A 16997-nucleotide genomic window follows, 5' to 3' on the forward strand; every position below is an offset into this window, starting at 1 on the left:
TCCTCTTACAAGCTCATAACATGTTAGGATGAATCCTATAATATTGCTCTTTGTGTGGCTCAAAGCAGTTGAAAATCTGCAATTTCTTATGGTTCAATTGAATCCACATTACATTAGTTTCCTAGGACTCCTGTCACACGTTACCACTAGATCATTAGCTTAACACAATAGGAATGTACCCTCTCAGCATTCTGGAGGCTAGAAGTCAAAAGCCAAGGTGCCAGCAGGGCCATGTTCTCTCTGAAGGCTCCAGGGGAGAGTCCTTCCTTACCTTTCTCTCATTTCTCCTGATTCTCAGCCATGCTTGGAGTTCCTTGGCTTGTAGCTGTAACACCCCATCCCTGCTTCTGTCACCACATGGCCTTCTTGGCCTGTGTGTTTCTGTGTCTCTGAATCTGAATCCCCCTCTCCTTTTCCTTATAGATGCCAAACACTGGACCATCCAGAACAATTAACTTAACTGATGACCTCTGCAAAGACCCAATTTCCAAAGATGGTCTCATTCTAAGGATCCGGCTGGACAAAAATTTTGGGGCAATGCCATTAAACCCCCTACATGTACTGTCGTTTGAGACTATATTGTGTGACCCCTTGCACAACAGATCTCTTTTTCCTGAGACTGTAAACTTGGTGAGGACAGGAACCATGCAGGGCTCTGCTTATTATTCCACGGCCAGTGGCTGGCATGGCACTGGACACAAGGTGAGCTGAGCAAATATTCAGTGGAGGAATAATGGCATTGATCAGGTGGCGGAACTCAACTCTAAGCTAAACTCTCCGGCAGACAACTGGGAAATAAAAGAAAAGATTTTAGATATATCCTGAAGGGTAGAGAGATAAGCATTAAATATCTATTGATTGATTGAATAAATTTGTTAGTGTGGAGTATGCATGTCCTTAGATTCACAGAAGAGAATAAAATTAGACTCCTGTGTTGTTTAACCTGAACTGATGTCTGTCGTTGACAAACTAATGAATGTTTAGACAAAGTACATATATAAAAATTTTGTAGGCTGGGTGTGGTGTCTCACGCCTATAATCCCAGCACTTTGGGAGGCCGAGGCGGGCGGATCACGAGGTCAGGAGATCGAGATCATCTTGGCTAACACAGTGAAACACCGTCTCTACTAAAAATACAAAAAATCAGCCAGGCGTGGTGGCAGTCACCTGTAGTCCCAGCTACTCGGGAGGCTGAGGCAGGAGAACGGCATGAACCTGGGAGGCGGAGCTTACAGTGAGTAGAGCTGGCACCACTGCACACCAGCCTGGGGGACACAGCGAGACTCTGTCTCAAAAAAAAAAAAAAATTGTAAAGGGACATGTTGGAGAAATGGCAAGTTGTGTTTTATCGAATATCCTTGAACATATTGTTTAACATATGTAGGATACCAACAGTCACGTTGTTTACACGTTTTAAAAATGGGTTTCACCCGCATTCTAATTGGTATTAGAGATATTTACACTCCCCAAAGCTTGTACGCTCCTTAGGAACAAGACACCATTTTAAATTTACTTCTCTAGTACATTCTAGGGAGTAGAAATAGAACTCTTTGTAAATAAATGAATTAGAACTCAGCAAGACTTGGTCATTGCACTGTGAAACTACGAAGAACAGATGAGAAGCTCTTTTTGGAGACTCAGAAGGTTCTTCACGATTGTGCAAACCCGGCGTCATTACTCTACAGTTGTGCATAAGGGCCAGTTAACATAGAGAAAGATGAGTAGCTGCTTGAAGGGTTAGTATTTCGAATCTCATGGCTGAGGCACTGAATCAAACCTCCTAAAAGCAAGGAAATATTCTCCTTCTGGACAGCAGTTCCCATGCACTCTTTGCTGTTATTAAGAGAGAAGCAGTATCAACTAAAAATGAGCACAGGTACATCCAGCAGCCCTGTGGGTCCTCTCCTAGGTTCGTGCCTGCAAGAAATGTGTGCACACTCACAAGGCACAAGCCCTCCCTTGGCCACAGCAGTGTCAGTTGTTAGAGTCCCAAAATGTGAACTGTCCAAATGCCCACTAGCAGTTGAATGGAAAAAAAAATACATTTGGATTTATTTAAATATTTGAATGAGTGAATTACATCTCAATGTAAGAATGTGGATTTCACAACATAACATTGAGAGAAGGAAGCCAGACACCACAACAGAGTACCTACTGAATGATTCCATGTAGATGAAGTTAAACCAGCAGCTGACACTGACTGGGCTGCTGAGTGTCTGCAGAGTGGTCGTCCTGGGTGGGGGTGGAGGGGAAGGGGAGGGAGTATGGAAAGGGGCTTCTAAGGCGCAGTCAATATTTCCTGAGCAGGGTGCTGGGTGTGTTCTGTTTGCAAAAGTGTATAAAATACCTCTTTCTGTATGTATATTATAGTTCAGTTAAAAGTTTTTAAAAAGGGAAGATGGTGCAGTTAAGCAAAATTATTCCATTCTTACTTCGGCACTATCAGTCGCCATAACTTTGACTTCTTCCCCAACCCGTGATTTTGACCAAGCTACAGACACAGAAAAAGGAAGAAAGAGTAAGAGGGGAGTAGACAGGGTGTGTGTTGGTGGTGGGGAATGAGGTGACCATGATAAATAAAGTATTACACGTTATTTTGAAGCCACTATTGAGTTTCTTTAAAATGTAATGAAATAGTATTCTACCTTTTATCCAAATTCTTTCCCCTTTTTTGCATTTAAGCAAAGATTTTCCAAGATTAAATTTACTTTGATGCAAATGAATGAATAATATATATTATAAGAAGTGGTTATGAATTTTTAAGATCATTATACTATACCAAGAAAAGAAGATCTTTTAACATAAAGTAATTATAATTGTAAATGTCCATTTAAAAAGTGTTTTTAAGATCATGATTCTTGAAGGGAAAGAACACAGTGTAGAGAATCCTAGGATTTTATTTTTCATACTGAAAAATCTAATGTAAAGAACAGTACAAAGGAAGTTTATAATGGCCTCAGCTGAGCATGAAGTCTGGCTGCAACTGAGAGATCAAATGATAGCTTTGTCACACATTCACATGGTAAAGAAAAGCACATTTGCAAGAATGAAATTAGAATCAAAGAAATAAACTTCAAACCTTGAGCTTTAAACCTAGAAGTCATCTAAGCTCAGTGCTATTGTACGGCTCAGCATCTGCCTGGCTGAGATACCATTACACATCGGGCGGCTGAAAGCCTCTGCTTTCCCTGACTTCTCAAGAGACTTCGGGTGTAATTGCTCTGCACGACTCATACTGTGTTCTGCCTCATCGCTTAAATCTTCCCTATTTCAGCCTGTGCTTTCTTCTGTTAAAATATTCAAACATTATTCAGTTTCAGTTCCTTTCTGATTGCTGTGAGGAATAACTGAATTGAAGAATTACATTAAATAAAATGTTTTATAATTTTTTTTGTATGATTTCCCAAAAGAAAACAATTTAAAAAACATTCAGACTTGGGAGATTCTCATTTTGAAATCTAGTCCGTGTTAGTTTGAAAACTGTGCATAGATTTGTGAGTTGACGTAACTGTAGAATATTTTTTGGTTGTTCAATATAGGAAAAAGAACCACATTATCTTCAATCAGGAGAAAGGAGTCCCTCCTCTTTGTTATGTGAATAAATTAAGGCTGAATTCTCTTTGCTTCTTTACACAGTGGCTTTGGCTATTTTTTCTGTATCTATATATATGACATAGCAATTCAGAACATAGAGTCTTGCTAAGGCGTAAACTATTATTTTTCAAGGGAGTTTCTCTTGCTAATTTGTATATGTGATTTTACAACCCAAATCGCACAGTCAAAACAGATGGGGCATCTGGAATAATGATCACACATGTTGGTTTTTAATAATACCTCTATGTAATTATAAAAACTTACTATACAAATACAAAGAATATCCCTCACTGGCCTGTGAAATCCAATACAGAATTTCTTCAGGTGGGTGAGCACTGTCTTTTCTGCTGTGGACAAAAGGCAACCAACTCTAATTAGTGCATAGAAGACAGTGATACTGTACAGTTTTCAAATGTTTCATTAAAAAACATGTTTAAGCTACTGATTATTGCCACAATTTCAGAATCTGTTATTGGTCTATTCAGAGATTCGACTTCTTCCTGATTTAGTCTTGGGAGGTTGTATTTGTCGAGGAATTTATCCATTTCTTCTAGATTTTCTAGTTTATTTGCATAGAGGTGTTTGTAGTATTCTCTGATGGTAGATTGTATTTCTGTGGGATCGGTGGTGATATCCCCTTTTTCATTTTTTATTGCATCTATTTGATTCTTCTCTCTTTTCTTCTTTATTAGTCTTGCTAGTGGTCTATCAATTTTGTTGATCTTCTCAAAAAACCAGCTCCTGGATTCATTAATTTTTTGAAGGGTTTTTTGTGTCTCTATTTCCTTCAGTTCTGCTCTGGTTTTAGTTATTTCTAGCCTTCTGCTAGCTTTTGCATGTATTTGCTCTTGCTTTTCTAGTTCTTTTAATTGTGATGTTAGGGTGTCAATTTTGGATCTTTCCTGCTTTCTCTTGTGGGCATTTAGTGCTCTAAATTTCCCTCTACACACTGCTTTGAATGTGTCCCAGAGATTCTGGTATGTTGTGTCTTTGTTCTCATTGGTTTCAAAGAACATCTTTATTTCTGCCTTCATTTCATTATGTACCCAATAGTCATTCAGGAGCAGGTTGTTCAGTTTCCATGTAGTTGAGCGGTTTTGAGTGAGTTTTTTAATCCTGAGTTCTAGTTTGATTGCACTGTGGTCTGAGAGACAGTTTGTTATAATTTCTGTTCTTTTACATTTGCTGAGGAGAGCTTTACTTCCAACTATGTGGTCAATTTTGGAATAGGTGTGGTGTGGTGCTGAAAAAAATGTATATTCTGTTGATTTGGGGTGGAGAGTTCTGTAGATGTCTATTAGGTACACTTTCTTTAGAGCTGAGTTCAATTCCATTAGCAACTTCAGCAAAGTCTCAGGATACAAAATCAATGTACAAAAATCACAAGCATTCTTGTACACCAATCACAGACAAACAGAGAGCCAAATCATGAGTGAACTCCCATTCACAATTGCTTCAAAGAGGATAAAATACCTAGGAATCCAACTTACAAGGGATGTGAAGGACCTCTTCAAGGAGAACTACAAACCACTGCTCAATGAAATAAAAGAGGATACAAACAAATGGAAGAACATTCCATGCTCATGGGTTGGAAGAATCAATATCGTGAAAATGGCCATACTGCCCAAGGTAATTTATAGATTCAATGCCATCCCCATCAAGCTACCAATGACTTTCTTCACAGAATTGGAAAAAACTACTTTAAAGCTCATATGGAACCAAAAAGAGCCCGCATCGCCAAGTCAATCCTAAGCCAAAAGAACAAAGCTGGAGGCATCACGCTACCTGACTTCAAACTATACTACAAGGCTACAGTAACCAAAACAGCATGGTACTGGTACCACAACAGAGATATAGATCAATGGAACAGAACAGAGCCCTCAGAAATGATGCCGCATATCTACAACTGTCTGATCTTTGACAAATCTGACAAAAACAAGAAATGGGGAAAGGATTCCCTATTTAATAAATGGTGCTGGGAAAACTGGCTAGCCATATGTAGAAAGCTGAAACTGGATCCCTTCCTTACACCTTATACAAAAATTAATTCAAGATGGATTAAAGACTTAAATGTTAGACCTAAAACCATTAAAATCCTACAAGAAAACCTAGGCAATACCATTCAGGACATAGGCGTGGGCAAGGACTTCATGTCTAAAACACCAAAAGCAATGGCAACAAAAGCCAAAATTGAAAAATGGGATCTAATTAAACTAAAGAGCTTCTGCACAGCAAAAGAAACTACCATCAGAGTGAACAGGCAACCTACAGAATGGGAGAAAATTTTTGCAACCTACTCATCTGACAAAGGGCTAATATCCAGAATCTACAATGAACTCAAACAAATTTACAAGAAAAAAACAAACAACCCCATCAAAAAGTGGGCAAAGGACATGAACAGACACTTCTCCAAAGAAGACATTTATGCAGCCAAAAAACACATGAAGAAATGCTCATCATCACTGGCCATCAGAGAAATGCAAATCAAAACCACAGTGAGATACCATCTCACACCAGTTAGAATGGCCATCATTAAAAAGTCAGGAAACAACAGGTGCTGGAGAGGATGTGGAGAAATAGGAACACTTTTACACTGTTGGTGGGACTGTAAACTAGTTCAACCATTGTGGAAGTCAGTGTGGCGATTCCTCAGGGATCTAGAACTAGAAATACCATTTGACCCAGCCATCCCATTCCTGGGTATATACCCAAAGGACTATAAATCATGCTGCTATAAAGACACATGCACACGTATGTTTATTGCGGCACTATTCACAATAGCAAAGAGTTGGAACCAACCCAAATGTCCAACAATGATAGACTGGATTAAGAAAATGTGGCACATATACACCATGGAATACTATGCAGCCATAAAAAATGATGAGTTCGTGTCCTTTGTAGGGACATGGATGAAACTGGAAAACATCATTCTCAGTAAACTATGCAAGGACAAAAAACCAAACACCGCATGTTCTCACTCATAGGTGGGAATTGAACAATGAGAACTCATGGACACAGGAAGGGGAACATCACATTCCGGGGACTGTTGTGGGGTGGGGGGAGGGGGGAGGGACAGCATTAGGAGATATACCTAATGCTAAATGACGAGTTAATGGGTGCAGGAAATCAACATGGCACATGGATACATATGTAACAAACCTGCACATTGTGCACATGTACCCTAAAACCTAAAGTATAAAAAAAAAAAAAAAGTCAAGATCATGAAGATCATGATTACCCTTGAGTGGGAAGAAAGAGACTGGCAGGGGGTGGGAAGAGCATCTAAACTACTGCTCACGTTATTTCTTGATTGTGTGCTGGTTACATGGGTGTATTTATTTTATGAAAATTTAAGCATACAATTATGGTTTGTATACTCTCCTGTATGTATATTTTACTTCAATAAAAAGATTCACTCAAAACAAAACAAAACAAACAAACAAACAAAAAACAAACATGTTTAAGTCACTAATTTTTCCCCCTTTTACAAAAATATTTAATACATCCAGTATATCCAAGGTCAAAGTGGGGTTTTCAATTATTTGGGCACATCGACTGAAGCCACAGATATAAATTGGAGGGCTCATTTCTTGGTTAGCCTATGGGCCATAAAAGCTACATTTTTATGTGACAGCTGACATCCAAAATGTTCATAACATTAGCTGATTAATTGTATGTGCTGTATCCCGGCTGGTTGCTCATTCGTCCAAGCAGCATGTTCCTTAAGTAAGTGCGAAGAGAAGCTCTGTTTTCAGAGGGGCGGGTGCACTGGGCAATTAAGTGGCTGTTTGTGTTTGTTGGTTTGGGAGCTCAGCAGAACACTTATAACAGACTGTTGCATTTACGCCACCTATGATATCCCTGAAATGTGCATAAAATGTTTACTTTCATGCTGTTATCACAACCCTTAAGATCTTACAAGCTTTAAATGTCCTTCAGAAGGTTACTTTGTGCAACAACATAGATAATATTTGCAGCAAGGCTAAGCTAACCAACAACTCTAATGAATTAGTAAAAGAAAAAAGATTATTCAAAAACCAGAATACCTAATTATGTTGAATGAACACATTTTGCTCATATTATTGTCCTTTAATATCCCATTAATATAATTAATAATTTCTTAGAGACAGTGGTGATGAATAAAGATTGATTTTGTATGTTTATTCTTCTAGGTCCCAAACATCTCTATTTTATATCTCTCCTTTGTTACTCAACTGAGACACAGGTGTTTCCATTAGAGAATTTACTGAGTCATAGAAATATGCTCAGTGTGATAAAAAAGTATATATCTTTTTTGCTGCACTTCAGATGAAATTATATTAGAGTTTCATGTAAACTAGATACTTGGTTCTTATTATGAAATGATTATTCATAGTGCTAGGAAAAAATGTCATACCAAAGGGAATTCAGGATACACACACACACACACACACACACACACACATACACACAAACACGCACATACACTCCCATGTAATTTTTCTCTTTTAATTCATAAAACATCAGAGATAGCATAAGTAAAAACAGTAAAAAACAAAGTAAGAAGACATGGATTTAAACTTTTGTTCAGTTTTATAATCTCTTCACCCCTTTGGATTTCAGTGTTCTCAAACAAATAATGAGGATCTTTAGTCTCTTATATAAATGCCAGACGTATAAGTAAGACAGCAATATGCCTGTAATTGGAATTACTCGAGGGAAATGTGCCATACAAACCAAAGCTCTCATCATGCCACAGGGACTGTTTGCTCTACAAGAGGTATGACTTCACCCATACGAATGGGATGACACGTATGTGCGCTTGAGTCCCTTCCCTCTGGCTAATCTGAGACAACTCAACCTCTCCCTCTTTCCTCAATTTCTTCTTTGCTATGTCGATTGGATTGTTTTCTCAAGACTCTTGATTGTAAAAACGAACGAAAATAGGCAGTTAAACCATTTCTCCTGATCATGCCTCCTTTGCTGTTTAAGGCTGCTTCTTCAAAGAGATGCTTACGGTACCATTATATCGCTTCCCACCCCTCTTCCATCCTCTCTTGTCTCAGGTGTCCCCCCTGCCCCCCGCCTCAGTGGGGCTGCTCTTGGCAAAGTCAGCATATTTCACATTTTGCTGAATCCAGTGGTCAACTGGTCATCCAAATTTCGTCTCATTGAGACTCTTGAAACCTTCCTAACTGGCTGTCTTAGTCTTGTCCCTGTAAACCAGCCTTTTAGAACATCTAGAAAAGAAAAACCTTTATGTCTCTCTGGTCCTTAAAGTAATGCAAAGACTATCAATTATGTATAGAAGAAATTCTAATCTTCTTAGCATGGCATAAGTGGGTCTTCCAGTGCTTTGCCCTCTATGCTCTAACCTGTAGGTTTGTGCGCCCCTCACACAGGGATGTCACATGAAGGTACTGTTCTCCATGCCTGCAATACACTTATTTAACTCTTATAAATCCTTCCAAAACCATCTTCTCCAGAACTATTTCTCAGAATAACAACTGGTAGGTGAAGCAGTAAACACGTGTGCTGGATGTTATGCTGAACACTTTATGCTAATATTATTTAACCCTAAAAATTAGCTCCCTGATGTTGGTACCATAATTCGCTCCATATTATGCAATGTCATTGATGAGGAAACAGGTCCATAGAGCTTCAATCAGCTGCCTGAAGTCACACAGCTAGAAGTGGCAGAACTGGAATTTGACAACCATCTTCCTGATTCCAGAGCTTGAGCTTCTGAAACTGTTGTATACTGCCACACCAAAACAACACTTTCAAGCAATTGGTACACTTTTACTTGTGAATCTTGTGCCTGTTATTCATCTTATATGGGATATTTTCTTTCATTTTCCTAAGAAAGTTTTATGCATCATTTTTAGACACACCTTCCAGGACCTGCCTCTAAACCAAATTAGGCACATCTTCCTCTGTGCACTTTGCATTTAGTCACATCTTCCTCTGTTGCACCTTGCTCAGGGGTTTGCACTATAACTTTCTAATTACGTGTGCTTTTCCCCTACTAGCATGACGCATTTTTAATTAAGGGCAGAACTCTCTGTGGCCCTGTGGCCTCACATTGTACACACGATACAATGATAATCCAATGGTGATGAGATGAGAACAAGAAGGCAACACTAACAGACTCCCATCAATAGGCAGAAGAGGATCATTTGTAATATTTCTCTTCATTCTATTATTGTTTTCTTAGAGACTTTATAATATGGAATCATCTCTATTATCCAGCAAAGCAAGTCTTCCAATTTCAGATGAGTTATATTACTGGCAAAGATGAAAGAGGAGTAATGACAAGTTACATCAGATTTTCGATTAGAAACAAAATCAAAAAAAGCATTTGGCTGTTGATAAAGTGTGTGTTCCCAGCTTTTTAAGATCAAAAAAGCATAATAAACTTGATACAACCTATTTATGGCATAAAGCTACACAGATGTACATATCTTTGAACAAGGCAACACAGGAGCTAATCTCTATGTTGCATTATTACTGCTTACCATAGAAAATTCTCATCCTATTTACAAAAACACTATTTTGAAGTAATTTAAAACTTACATGAGAGTTGCAAAGATAGTACAGAGAGTTCCTGTATACCTTGACCCAGCATGTTTTATACCATAGAAAATTTATCAGAACTACAAAATTAATCTTGGTCAAATACTTTTAACTAAAGAACTTATTGGGAATTCCCAGGTTTTTGCATGAATGACTTTCCTCTGATCCAGGAGCTCATCCTGGAAACCACATTGCATTGCATTGTCACATCTGAGGTCTCTCTTGGCTGTGACAATTCCTCTAATTCTTCCTGTTGTTAATGACCTAGAGGGTTTCCAGGAGTATCAGTCAGGTAATTTGCAGAGTGTCCCCCAATTTCGGGTTGTCTGATGTTTCCTCATGATTAGACTGAGGTTATACACTTTTGGGACAAATACCATGGAGACGATACATCCTTCTCGTCATATCAGGGTGTATATGACATTGAGGTTAACTGTCCTTACTTGGGTAAGGTGATGTCTGCCAGGTTTCTGCATTATAAAGTTACATTCAATGTTTCTCTTTTCCTACTCCATTGGCTTGAAGCAAGTCACTGACTCCAACTGACACTTGAAAGAGAAGAATTAAAGCTTTATCTCTTAGGAAGGAGGAGTATCAAAGAATTTGTGGGCGGATGTTAAAGCTGCTACAATAATTAAAAAAAGATTTGGAGAGGACACTTTGAGGCCATGCAAATGTTCTATTTCTCCTTAAAGTTTCACATACTAATTTTGGTATTCATCAGCTCTTGTCTGTGGCAATTACAACAATGGTTTCCTAACGGCAACTTTCTGTTTTCTTCATTCATTATCCTGTTATTTCCATTTCTCTACATTTCTTACTTGGAATTATTCTGTGAGAATCAGTTGTCCCTCCTCCTTTATTTATTCAATGATGTATTTATATAAATATGTATTTGTGACTATTGATTGTATTCTTTGGGTTATAACCCAGTACTTTCCTTATTCATTTCATTGCTCAGTCTTCCTGCTTTGGCCACTGGGGGGGTCTTTCAGTTGGCTTCTCTAGTCTTCAGACATACTTCTATCTATTTTGTTTGTTTGTTTGTTTGCTTTTTCCTTTTTAGCTCTCCTTTATTTTCTGGCACCACAAAATGTCCTATCCTCATCTTGTGTTCTCTTTAATTCAGCTCTAAAGCCAGCCATTTCTTTAGAGTGCCGACTTGTTTTATTGGAGAATGGTATTTAGGGACAAAAATCCCAGCACTAGATTTCTCATTGTTTCTAGTATACTCTTACTTCTAGGCTCCCTCAGCAGAAAAAGCGGGAAATACACGTATGTATATTAACTTATGTACACACACCCTGTCACATACATTTACCTAGTTTTGTATATATTAACCTACGTATGTATCTTACATAACCTTCCAACCATATGCATGCAGGTACGTATATATGCATGTAACTACCTACCTATCCTCTCTCTTAAAATAAGCTGAGTTCTTACTGATACTCCTAATCTAGCCCCACAGGTTCATTCTGGCATCTCCCCTCTGCTTATTTAAAACTTCTTTCTCTGACAGTATGAACTCTGGCTCTCATTTTCTATAGTAAATTCCCTTATTTGTTACACTTAGTGTGCATGTAACATTGTATCAGTAATGGTATTTACTATCAAATAAATATAACACTTTAAATTAGAGGCATAGAAAATACATACTTTGGAATGCAGTCTTAATATTGGGGTCTTGGACCCCAGCAGTGTCCTGTTCCCTTAAGTAATTTCTTTTCTGGTCACAACCATGCATTTCCAATTATCATTTTTGAGTATGTCTGTGGTCAAATGAATAGTTTTTAAATGTCTCCTATGTTGATAAAGGGCTTATTAGATATACTATGAAAACTCACATTAATCCACATATTTTATTAAAAACAAGTGGAAATAGGGATAACATTAAAGAAAATAACACATATATACTACACTCATTTCCCAGTAACAATCTAACAAAATTAGTATATTGTTAATACCTGAGTACAACTTATCAAGGCAGATGGTTCTATGGTTATGTAAGACACATACATAGATAGGTAAATATATACAAAATTAGCTAAATACATGTATGTGTGTACATGAGTTAGTACACATACATGTATTTCCCTTCTCTTTCTGCTGAGGGGGCCTAGAAACATTGATATACTGGAAACAATGAGAAACCTAGTGCTAGGGTTTTGGTCCCTAAATACCATTCTCCAATAAAACAAATAGCACTCTTTGAAGAAATGGCTGGCTTTAGAGCTGAATTACAGGAAACACAAGATGAGGACTGGACATTTCATGGTGACAGAATGCCAGGAATGCTTCACCTCTCACTGTGCCTGGGGATGCCCTACCTCTCACTGAGTAATGCTCCACGTGGAATGTAAGGGAAGGCCAACAATGAAATCAGTCATCCTCAATTATAGGAAAGTTGGATTATAAATGAGGATAAAAGACCGGCTGTTATCCCTAGTTAATTCCATAACTTTTTGGTCCACTTTGGTTATTAAAAATTTAGTTCAGTGCAGTCTAGTCTCATACCTGATTCAAACTTCCCTTCTTCCTCACTCCATTACATGACAGTATGACATATGGTTTTGAGCTAGGGAGGGTACATGGTCTTTTTTTTTTTTTTTTTCCTGAGACTTGAGTCTTGCTCTGTTGCCCAGAGCTGGAGTGCAATGGCATGATCTCAGCTCACTACGACCTCTGCCTCCTGGGTTCAAGAAATTCTCCTGCCTCAGCCTCCTGAGTAGCTGAGATTACAGGCAGGCGCCACCACACCCAACTAATTTTTGTATTTTTAGTAGAGACGGGGTTTCACCATGTTGGCCAGGCTGGTCTCAAACTCCTGACCTCGTGATCCGCCCATCTCGGCCTCCCAAAGTGCTGAGATTACAGGCATGAGCAACCAATGGTCTTTTCTTTCATTGCTCCATATCTCCTTCTTTTGGGTGTAGCTCCTCCAAGGCTGGGGTCAGAGTGGAGAGTTAGGAGCAGAAGGTATTATCTTAGGAAACCACTGACCTTCCTTCTAGTTTGGTTTGGATCTACACCCATTCAGAGCTCATGTCCTTTGTTGATAGGGTTAACGTATAATTTGCATGATTTCTTTTTTGTATAAGGAGATAAGTTTTACTCTGTTCTTCTGCAGCCAAAGACTTCCTAAAAGAAAGAGAATCTTGTCTTCCTTAGGTCCTTCCTTTAATCCTCTCCTGAATGAGCATGTCTTGGCTTGGCTTCTGCCTGCGCAGCCCTCTGCCTCCCCAACCTTCCTCTAACAACTGTCATGGGCACCACTGAGCTCCCCTCTGCACCGTCTGAGGTGGCATAGAAGTAGAAAGGGGTGGGGTTCCCCCCAGCCCAGCATTAATCTTAGAAAATATTCTTCTTGACAGTCCCTTCTTGACAAGCTACTGCTAGCTTTACTCTGGCTGGCCTCTGACTTTCACAACTGTCTATGTCACACAAGGGCACGTTCACTCTACCCCCATCTGCACCATTCTTCAGAAGGAAGATGCCAACTTCTTTTCACAACCAACTCAGCTTGCTCTGATCTAGTGGCTGAACTGAGTAGAGGTGCGGGTTTCCAAGCTTCCAGAGGGAAGAGCCAGTCTCCTTCTGTTTGACTGGTACTCCTCACTCCTACAAGTGATTCTCTGGAAGTCCTCTTGCGCTTTGGCAAAGGAGGAATAATCTCTCCATAAACACTGCTACTGATGATTCTACCACAACTTTCCTCCCACAGCACTCTCCTTATTTCATCTGGGGGAGTGGTGAGCTGGGAAGATAAGCAGGAATAAGAGGACCACCAGTCATCTTTCGAAGGTGGAATCTCAATTTAGAAGATGGAGCACTTAGCACTGAGATTTTAGGCACAAATCCAGAGTAAGATGAAATGATCCAGTTAAAAATATGTTGAAGGCATATGAGAATCCAGGTAGTCACATAATTCCCTTTCCTAAACTCCCAGAGTGAAAAAATAATAGGAAAGTGGGAAAGTTTGATGGCATATTAAGTAAATGGCAAGGAATAAATACCACTTTCCTGACTTTTATTCTTTCATTTGATCCATGTACAAATACAAAGCAATGCTGTCAATGACAGCATTTATTAATACAACCAAGACTTCTACTAAGAGAAAATTGTATGTATTGACAAAATCTGACTATCCTGAGAGGAGAATGCTTATCTATGGCCCAGTGACCCCAGCTCTAGTGCCAGAGCTCACAGCACAGGTCAGGCACATGGTAGATCCAGCTCTTCATCATGGCTTGCAGTCGCCCCCTACGGGTGGTTACTAACATGTTGCCTATGCTGGAGATGGCGGTTTGTGTAGGTGGCCAGGGATCGGAGCAGAAATTCAGAGTAATGGACAGAGAACATATTAGAACTATGTATATTATAAAACCATGCAGCACGAACACCCCAAAATCAGAGGAGACACTGGACATAAACAACAGATCTGTCATAATGAAGTATACAGCTACATGCGTCCCAGTAATGCCAGCTCTCGACTCTTTCCCGGATGAGAATTTTAGATCTAGAAAAGATCTTGTCAGGGTCTAGTGCAGGGGCCCAGATTTAAATGCCTATGAGACCAGGGAGATGATAAAAGTGCCAGCTAGGATGACATAAAACAATCATATAAGACAACATATAGGAGTTAGGACCCATGTCATCAAAGTGAAGAGGGCACACCGGATCTAAAGATACCCAAGTTAGATTTGGTAAAACTGAAAGAGAGGGAAGACATTTCTCCAAAATCACATCTCTTTGTTAGTGAGAGAGAAGTTTTTTTTTTTTTTTTTTTTGTTTTTGTTTTGTTTTGTTTTGTTTTTTTGAGACGGAGTCTCATTCTGTCTCCCAGGCTGGAGTGCAGTGGTGTGATCTCGGCTCACTGCAACCTCTGCCTCCCGGGTTCAAGCAATTCTACTGCCTCAGCCTCCCGAGTAGCTGGGACTACAGGTGCATGCCACTATGCCTGGCTAATTTTTTGTATTTTTAGTAGAGACAGGGTTTCACCATGTTAGTTAGGATGGTCTTGATCTCCTGACCTTGTGATCTGCCCGCCTTGGCCTCCCAAAGGAGAGAGAAGTTTTAATTGTTTTCTCCTGTGGACCACTCAGTGAAAGGAAAATGTTGCAAGGTCCCTTCTAAATTTCCTTCCCTCTTCCTTCTTTTTCACTTTGTCTGTGTCTCTTGCCTTTTATCTGCGCTTATCATAAAGCAGAGAGGTAGAGTGAGAACAGGAGCCATATGAAGGTGTAACTGACCAAGTGTGGGAGGAGGGGCAGGCTAGGAAATGGGAACCAATACTCACTCAAGACCTTACAATGGCATTCACATCTGCTTCCTCCTGAATGAGTGGTTGGGAAGGGGCTGGATTATCTCAGCTCCTCTTTTCTGTTAGCTTTGCTTAGACTGTTGAGTTACAGTGGCATGCAATAGATAAACAAATTAAATCTCTTTGTAATATGCAGGTGAGTTCTCTGAATGTCTGCCGGTTTTTTTTTTTTTTTTTTTTAATGAAGGTGATTCTTCCTTATAAATTGCCTGATGGTACAAAGTAACTCATCACCCTTGTCAAAGCTGGTTGAGCCAGAAACCGGGCCAAAGAGAGGGAATTTCTATAAGACTGGCCAGCATTGCAAGGCAATCAGAGATGAAATTCCTCCCTAAAAGGAATCATATTGATTAGCTGCATCAGTCAGATCTGTTCTTGTTGGGAGTTTTGAACTTGAGATACAGAAAATGTTGACTATTTGCAATGGAACTGAAAGTGAAAATACACAAGGAGGAGAACAAAGACAGGTTGAGTTACCATAAAGGCAAACACCAGCAGTTATTAAATGCTGCTCTTCCTCAAGGCTCCAGCATCTTTTTTCTTCCCACCCTATACAATCTCACCCAGACTTACACCTTGCAGTTTATGAAAACATGGAGAACTTTACTGGGACTGAAGCTCAAATGAGGCAGTCGTTTTTGTCTGTTCTGTTCATTGACCTACCCCACACGTCTAGAACAGGACCTGAATAAATAATTGAGAATTACATTGAACATCCACATTTCTATCTCCAGGCAGCCATCCTTCTCCCCTGAACTCCAGACTTATACACAACTATTAGGCATCTCTGTTCAGACATCTTGAAAGATTCACCAATTCAACAAGCCCAAGGCTGAGTTGATGAACTTCCCCCCCAAAATACGGTTGTATGCTAGTGTTTCTTGACTCAGTTAATGGCATTTCATTCATGCAACTGTAGAAACCTGAAACCAGGAGTCATCTTTGAGACTCTCTCACTCATGTCTTTAAATCCAACCTATCACCAAGTCCCTCTTGATTTTATTTTCCAAACAGTTCTCTGGTTCACCACTGCCTCCCATCAGTGGCTCAGGTTAAAGGTAAACATTAAAGGTAAATGTTCCGGCTGGTGTGGTGGCTCATGCCTGTAATCCCAGCACTTTGGGAGGCCAAGGCGGGCAGATCACCTGAGGTCAGGAGTTCAAGACCAGCCTGGCCAACATGGTGAAACTCTGTCTCTACTAAAAATATAAAAATTAGCCAGGAGTGGTGGCGCACCCTGTAATCGCGGCTACTTGGGAGGCTGAGGCAGGAGAATCACTTGAACCCGGGAGGTAGAGGTTGCAGTGAGCCAAGACTGTGCCACTGCACTCCAGCCTGGGTGACAGAGTGAGACTGTCAAAAAAAAAAAAAGTAAATGTCCTTACTGTGTTTCTCAAGGCACTGCATGGTTCATGCCCTGCTGACTTTTCCACACTTACTCTGTAGCACTCCAACCTGGTCTTCCTGCATTCTGGGTGCACAGAGGCTTTCCCTTCTCCCTGGAGTTGTGCTCCCTTCTCCTGAC

General features: G+C 39.7%; 1 protein-coding gene across 7 annotated transcripts in view; it reads right to left on the reverse strand.

Annotated features, from left to right (window-relative positions):
* NALCN (sodium leak channel, non-selective) overlaps positions 1–16997 on the reverse strand; it is a 365686-nt gene that overhangs the window by 93688 nt on the left and 255001 nt on the right. The gene's annotated exons all lie outside the window — the stretch shown is intronic.

The sequence above is a fragment of the Nomascus leucogenys genome, chromosome 5 (genome assembly GCF_006542625.1).
Source record: "Nomascus leucogenys isolate Asia chromosome 5, Asia_NLE_v1, whole genome shotgun sequence".
Taxonomy (NCBI): Eukaryota; Metazoa; Chordata; class Mammalia; order Primates; family Hylobatidae; genus Nomascus; species Nomascus leucogenys.